Here is a 7247-nt window from a genome sequence, read left to right as displayed (position 1 = left end):
AAGCCGCCAAATGCCTTCATGCTCTTTTTGAAGGAGCAGAGGGCAAAAGTGAAGGCGGAATTAAATATAAATAGGAATGCAGCTGTGAATGCAGCCGTAGGAGAGAGGGTAAGTGTGAAACTCTGTGTAGATTTATGCATCTGTTAATGTTTTATGCTCATGTTTGTACATGTGTACCAGCTGTCCTGTAGTCATGTGTAGTAGCAGTGTATATGCTGACAGTGTGTTCCTCTGCCCACAGTGGAAGTCGCTCTCAAAGGATCAACAGGCCAAATATTATGAGCAGGCTGAGGAGGAAAGAATGCTCCATGCACAACAGCATCCAGAGTGGTCTCCTAAAGACAACTACGTATGTCCAAAGTGAAAACACACAAGCCATATGTGTCCACATTACTGCACTGAAATTGATGAAACACTGTCACTGCATGGCTTGTATCAGCTCATGAAAATTCTGATGTGTTTGTTTTTTTAGGGCAAAAAGAAAAGAATTCAGCGTTCCACCTGCAGCACAGGTAAAGGAGATTTTGACTGTTCGGTTTTAACTCTTTCATTTCCAGCCCCAACCGGTCGCGGCAGAAGACCGCCCCTCCCTGAGCCTGGTTCTGCTGGAGGTTTCTTCCTGTTGAAAGGGAGTTTTTCTTTTTTTTTTTTTTTTTTTTTTTTAAAAAAAAAAAAAAAAAAAAAAAAAAAAAAAAAAAAAAGAAAGGGAGTTTTTCCTTCCCACTGTCGCCACATGCTTGCTCATAGGGGGTCGTTTTGACTGTTGGGTTTTAACTCAGTTAAAACTTTGTTTTAACTGAGTCTTTTAGCACTACAATATATGAAGTAGTGCAGTTGTACTGTATTGTTATTTTTGTTTTCTTCATATAAATAAATAAATACAAACTAAACAAAAGAGGTTGGTTTCTGTCAGTTTGTACAGTAGGATGAGATGGTATAGGAAGAACTAACCTGTGTTTTTGCCTGTCTTGCCTCATCGCCTCATGAATGTGATAAACTAATTTAGTTTTTTTTTATCACAGTATTTTATTGATCCTATGAAGTCTCCCACAAAAATTGCTTTGAAATTGCATTTTTTAAACACTGCAGATCTTCAAACATTCATCATATGCCACATATCTTCTCTCAGTCTCCACTAGGTGTCAGGGAAAAGGTAGATAAAAACACTTAGGTATGTGGGGACACATGCTTATCAGGTTTAACCATAGTTATCAAAATTAGCTGTTCTATAATCAAAACATGCATGACTGTATTCAACTCGCCTAGGGAGTTGTTAGCCTAACTCCTGCAACTGTGGGATCTATAGAAAGCCCAGAATGTCCCGTTGACACTACAGTAGGACTCACATAGATTACAAAAATGGTGCTTGACATCTCAGACTCATGTTCCCCAAATGAACTGCTGGGCCTGAGGAGGATGGTATTGTAGATAATGAGCAATTTTAGCTCTCTGTGTTTCAAAATAATGCAGTTACTTTGCTATCATTGCTAGTACAGAACCCCGCAAGGGACATGGGGAAAAAAAAAACATGGGAGAAAAAAAAAAAAAAAAAAGAGGCACTTTTGCATAACTATGGACATAACATGGCATGAAACATGAAGCACACAGCAGGGCAGTGAAGGCAACACTAAGACAAGAGACAAAACAAAACAAAACCCCAACCAGGGCGGGAGGCGGGGGACCAGGACGGAGGGCTTGAGATGAAACAAAAGAACACTATAGTCCAAAAAACAAACCAAGAAAGGGAACACAAGGCGGCAGCACAAGGCTGGAAAAACAGTCAAAAGCAAACCATCAGGGACAAGGCCCAACAAGGTCCAAAGCAGTCCGAAGGTCCAAAAGACAATCCACAAGGGAGGCAGCAAAGTTCAGGGGGCCGGAGGCAATGCCAGTGGTAAAGAAAAAACAGTTCAGGGGGCCTTCCAGGCCGCGAAAACAGGCATAGCAGCTGGGGACCTCCATGGAAACAAAACAGTCCTGGGGGCCGGGTATGGTCCCAGCGGCACTGATGAGGACATGGACGAGCAGGAGACCGACTGTGCTCCCAGCGGCAGCAGTGAGGACATGGCGTGGCAAGGGGCTGGCCGCGCTCCCAGTGGCGGCGGTGACGAGGACGTGGAGACGAGACTTGGGGCCGGCCGCGCTCCCAGTGGCGGCAGTGACGAGGACGTGGAGACGAGACTTGGGGCCGCCCGTGCTCCCAGTGGCGGCGGCGAAGACGAGGACATGGCGTGGCTTGAGGCCGACCGCACTCCCAGCGGCGGCGGCGACGAGGACGTGGAAACGAGACTTGAGGCCGGCCGCGCTCCCAGCGGCAGCGGCGACGAGGACGTGGAGACGAGACCAAGCTCAACGCTTGCTGCGATGAAGTTGGTGCCCCTATCTGATCACACTTGTTTTGCCGGGCCCCATATTGCAAAGAATCTGCGTATTGCATTTATGCTGCTGCAAGCGTCCATAGATTCAATGACTTCAATGTGTACACCTCTTGTGGTCATACACGTAAAAAGTATTGCCCACCTCTTGCTTTGTGCTGCGCCACCTCTTGTGCGTCGAGTGACCACTGCCCATGGGCCGAACACGTCCAACCCGACATACCCGAAAATGGAGGACATGTGTTGAGTCTCTCAGGCGGGAGATCTGACATCTTTTGAGTCTCTAGTTTTCCTCTGAGTTTCTTGCACATTACACAGTGGTGGATAATAGACGAGACCACCCTTTTGCATCCTACAATCCACAATCCGGCTTGCCTAACTGCACTTTCTGTGAATTGCCTTCCTTGATGCACAACCTTAGCATGATAGTGCAGGACAAGCAACTTTGACACGTGATGGTTGCCTGGTAGTATGATTGGATTCTTAGATGCTGTGTCCAGTGAAGCATGTTATGTATAGGGATCGAGAGTCACAATGGAGCTCGAGCTGTGGACAGTTTCATTGGCTCGGAGAGCAGCATATTCATCAAGAAAGGCATCCTTCTGAATGGACTGGAGAATGAGATTGCAGGCAGCATCCAGCTCCTCTGGAGTGTGTGGACTTCTGCATTCATGCCAGCCTCTGCATGGATGGTTTGACAAGTTGCTCGATGAGTGAGAACGAGCTTGGTGAATTAAGAAAGCAATGGCACGTACCAGTGAGTTCCAGTTTGAGAAGCATTGGAAGCGTTCTGGCGTGAGTCCGCCCTGCTTAACCTGTGTAGTGAAAGTAGGAACTTGTCGGATTTCAGCATCCATTTCAGGTTCGATCAACTTGAACGATTCATGCGTGTCCAGTTCAGGTGGTTTATAAAGGAAGTCTGGTCCCTTAAACCACATAGTGTCCATGAGCTGGGATGCAGGTACTGACCGGGTAGCTAGATCTGCTGGGCTTTGCTCTGATGTGACATACTGCCACTGTTCAGGGGATGTAGACTGGTGTATTCGGTGAACTTGATTATGAACGTAGACATAAAAATGCTTTGAATCATTGCAAACATACCCAAGAACCACTCTGCTGTCGCAGTAGAACTTGACAGCGTTTGGTTTGTGATCAAGTTTTTCCAGAATGAGCTCCGCCATCTCCACTCCTAGAACTGCCCCACAGAGTTCAAGGCGAAGTATTGTAGGTTCTGGCTGTGCTGAAAGTTTTGCCTTTCCGAGCACAAAGCCAACTTCGCATTGACCCTCTGCATTGACTGTTTTCAAGTATGCCACTGCTGCTATAGCCCAACTTGAAGCGTCTCAAAAAACACATAATTCAGTGTAGGTGGACTTGGAAAGCGCGGCTGGTACATAGCAGCGTGGCACTCTGAGGCTGCTCAGATCTTCGAGGGACATTTTCCATGTCTCCCGTGTGTCTATTTTGTCTTGAGAGAGAGGAGCATCCCAGTCTTGAACTCCAATTGACATTTCACGTAAAAAAAGTCTGCCTTTGATCGTCACTGGAAATGCTTGTCCCAAGGGGTCAAAGATACTGTTAATCACTGAGAGAACCCAGCGGCGGGTGTAGGGTTTGTCATTAACAGCTACCTTGAATGTAAATGAGTCAGTGTTTATGTCCCAACACATCTCTAGACTTCTCTGATCTGGTAAAGCATCATCACCGAAACTCAAGTCTTTGATGCTAGAGGCCAGATCTTCTGGCTTGAAGGCTTGCATGACTGAGACACTGTTTGAGGCGATTTTGTGGAGCTTAAGATTAGATTCAGCTAAGGATGCACATGTGCGTTTGAGCAGATCGATGGCTGCAGACTCAGTGGGAAGCGAAATCAACCCGTCGTCCACATAAAAGTGTCTCTCGACAAAGTGTGTCGTGTCTGCTCCAAACTTTGTCTCACCTTTCCGGATGGCTCTTCGTAGGCAATAGATGGCTACCGCTGGTGATGGGCTGTTACCAAAAACATGCACCCGCATGCGGTACTCCTGCACCTCCTTTGACAAGTCATTGTCCTTATGCCACAGGAACCTCAGATAATCTCTGTGGTCTGGTCTGACTAGGAATCCGTAAAACATTTGCTGGATGTCAGCAGTGGATGCAATTAGCTCTTTCCTAAACCGGATCAGCACACCGAGGAGGGTATTGTTGAGATCTGGGCCCGTTAACAGTACTGAGTTGAGTGACACACCACATTTCCCTGCACTGGAATCAAAAACTACCCGTATCTGACCGGGCTTCTGGGGATGATATACTCCAAAAATGGGCAGGTACCAGCACTCAGTATTGTTGACAATGGGTTGAGCGATCTCTGCATGATTGTTCTTAAACAGCTTGTCCATAAACTCTGAGAACTGTTCTTTCACTTGAGGTTTATTGATCAAGTTGTATCTCAATGAACTGAGTCTAGACAGTGCTCAGTTATTTGGGAGTGGCAAGTGCGGGGACATGAACGGTAAAGGAGCGATCCAGTCATTACTTTCATCCTGGTGAACTTCCTTTTCCATTATCCTTAGAAAGGTCTCATCCTCGAAGGACAGGGCACGCTGGTTATCATTGTCTGTGCGCTCAAAAACTTTCTCTCCGAGCTTTTCTCCTGCTACATCAGGTTTCAAGCTATGCTTCAAGAAGCTATTCTTGTGCTCCCTGCCGTAACATGGTTTTTCTTTGACGTTGATATTGTTAGGACAAGGAGTGAAGAGAGATGGACGTCCGTTGGTGAGTATTTGCGTTTTATAGACGTTGACAGTTGGCTTATGAGCGTTGAGGCATACTTCCCCCACAATTACCCAACCCAGGTCCAGACGCTGTGCGAAGGGAGCGCTGGGGGGTCCGTTTATTTGCTTTCTTGCCTTGTGGACTTGTATGATGTCTCTGCCTAGTAAAACCGCTACCTGGGCATCAGGATCATACTCAGGTATGAGAGGAGCCAGATGTTTCAAGTGAGGGTGGGCAAGAGCGACTTCAGGCGTTGGTATTTCGTCTCTATTAAACAGTATCTCATCACATTCAATGAGAGGAGGGAGGTCTAGACGTGGGCCTTCACCTACTGGCTCAATTTGGAACCCCACTGCTTTCCTGCTGAGCATTTGAGTTAGACCAGCGCACGTTCTCATATGGTACGTCAGATGGCTTCCCTTGATTCCAAATAGCTCAAAGAATTCAGGACGGGCCAGCGAGCAATTGCTCTGATCGTCAAGGATTGCGTACATTTTGACAACGCATTCTGGTTGGCCTTTAGGGAAGACTCGAACTAGACATACCTTAGAGCAAGAACGTGGGGGACAGCCTTCACCACAGATCTTAGTGCACCGTGACGTTACCTCGGGTGGCGTGTTGGGGCCACCTTGGGGCTGAGGCTCTGGTTCTGATTTGTTTTCTGGCTGGGGTTGTTGAACCGTATCAGGGGGCATGGCAGAGCAATGTTTTTCACTTTGGCACGCCTCACAATTGACTTTCATGTCACAGTCTTTTATTGTGTGGATGGGGGAACAACAACGAAAACACCGTTTGTGTTCTTTGAGTATGCTTCGTCTTTCTTGCAGTGGTTTGATCAATTTTCTGAGATACTGAATTTGGGGTTTTCATTAGTTGTCAGTTATAATCATCAACATTAAAAGAAACAAACATTTGAAATATATCAGTCTGTGTGTAATGAATGAATATAATATACAAGTTTCACTTTTTGAATGGAATTACTGAAATAAATCAACAGCACATAGTTCATCTCAGGGTCAAAGGTCAAAGAAAGCTGATTTAGTAGAAGAGTTCACATCTATGAGGTCATTTCAGCTGCTGAACAGGGATTTAAAGATATTCACAGTAGCACCATGAGTCCTTTGATAAAAAGTCAGTGAGGGACGTCTTAACTCCCCAGCGGACATCTCAGTTCTTCAGGCACACGGGGGCTGAATCGCTGCTTCTGTGGACTTCACAGCAGGACGAAAGACGGCACAATCGTGTGGGCATGTTTTCTACACACAAACAATAAAGCACACAGATACAAGCAGTGCTGTTAGCATAAAACATTCCTGATTTTAATACACTGAGCATGACGCTAAAAATCAACATGAATTTTAATATAATTGTGGCCAGGTCACCAGCCTAACACAGAGAGACAGAAAGACAACCACTCGTACACCTATGGGCAATTTAGAGTCACCAATTAATCCCCCCAGTAACTGCATGTGGGAGGAAGCTCACACAGACACAGAGAGAACATGCAAACATCACACAGAACGCCCTGGGCCGAGGCGCATTCGAACCCAGACCTTCTAGGTTCGAGGCCACAGTGCTAACCACCACTACGCCACTGACTTGTGAGGTATTTAAAACAAAACAAAAAAAAGGGAAAAGGAGGGAGCACCACAAGCACATATACAAACGGCAGGAGGGTGTAGTCGAGCTCACAACCGCAGGCATGTGAGTCCAGGCTCACTTCCACTAGGCCACCGGGTGTCCCTCAAAGCAATATGTTACACAAGGCTATTTAAAGAGTACACAGGACCATGTCACTTCACGCTGTTTATTTCTTTTCAAACTTACCTTCAAATAGTGCCTCTCCTCTCCTCTTTCTTACATCTCTCTTGCTCAATTTTGTCTCATTCTTTTTTCTCCCTGCACATACAGCAGTCAAATACAGCCCCGCCCGCCCGCACTCTTCTCTGTTCCAATCCTTCCAATTTCTATCCAATCACAGTGTCGTATTGGTTACAACTTTTGTCACCAATTCCCGCGCCACATTTCTTCCAACTCCCCGTCTCTGGGCCCAAATCACGGCCAATCACATCACTCTATTTGTTCCCATTTCCCATTTCAGCACCTTTCTGACACATG

The sequence above is a fragment of the Archocentrus centrarchus genome, chromosome 10 (assembly GCF_007364275.1).
Source record: "Archocentrus centrarchus isolate MPI-CPG fArcCen1 chromosome 10, fArcCen1, whole genome shotgun sequence".
Taxonomy (NCBI): Eukaryota; Metazoa; Chordata; class Actinopteri; order Cichliformes; family Cichlidae; genus Archocentrus; species Archocentrus centrarchus.
Note: the sequence above shows the minus strand (reverse complement) of the source record.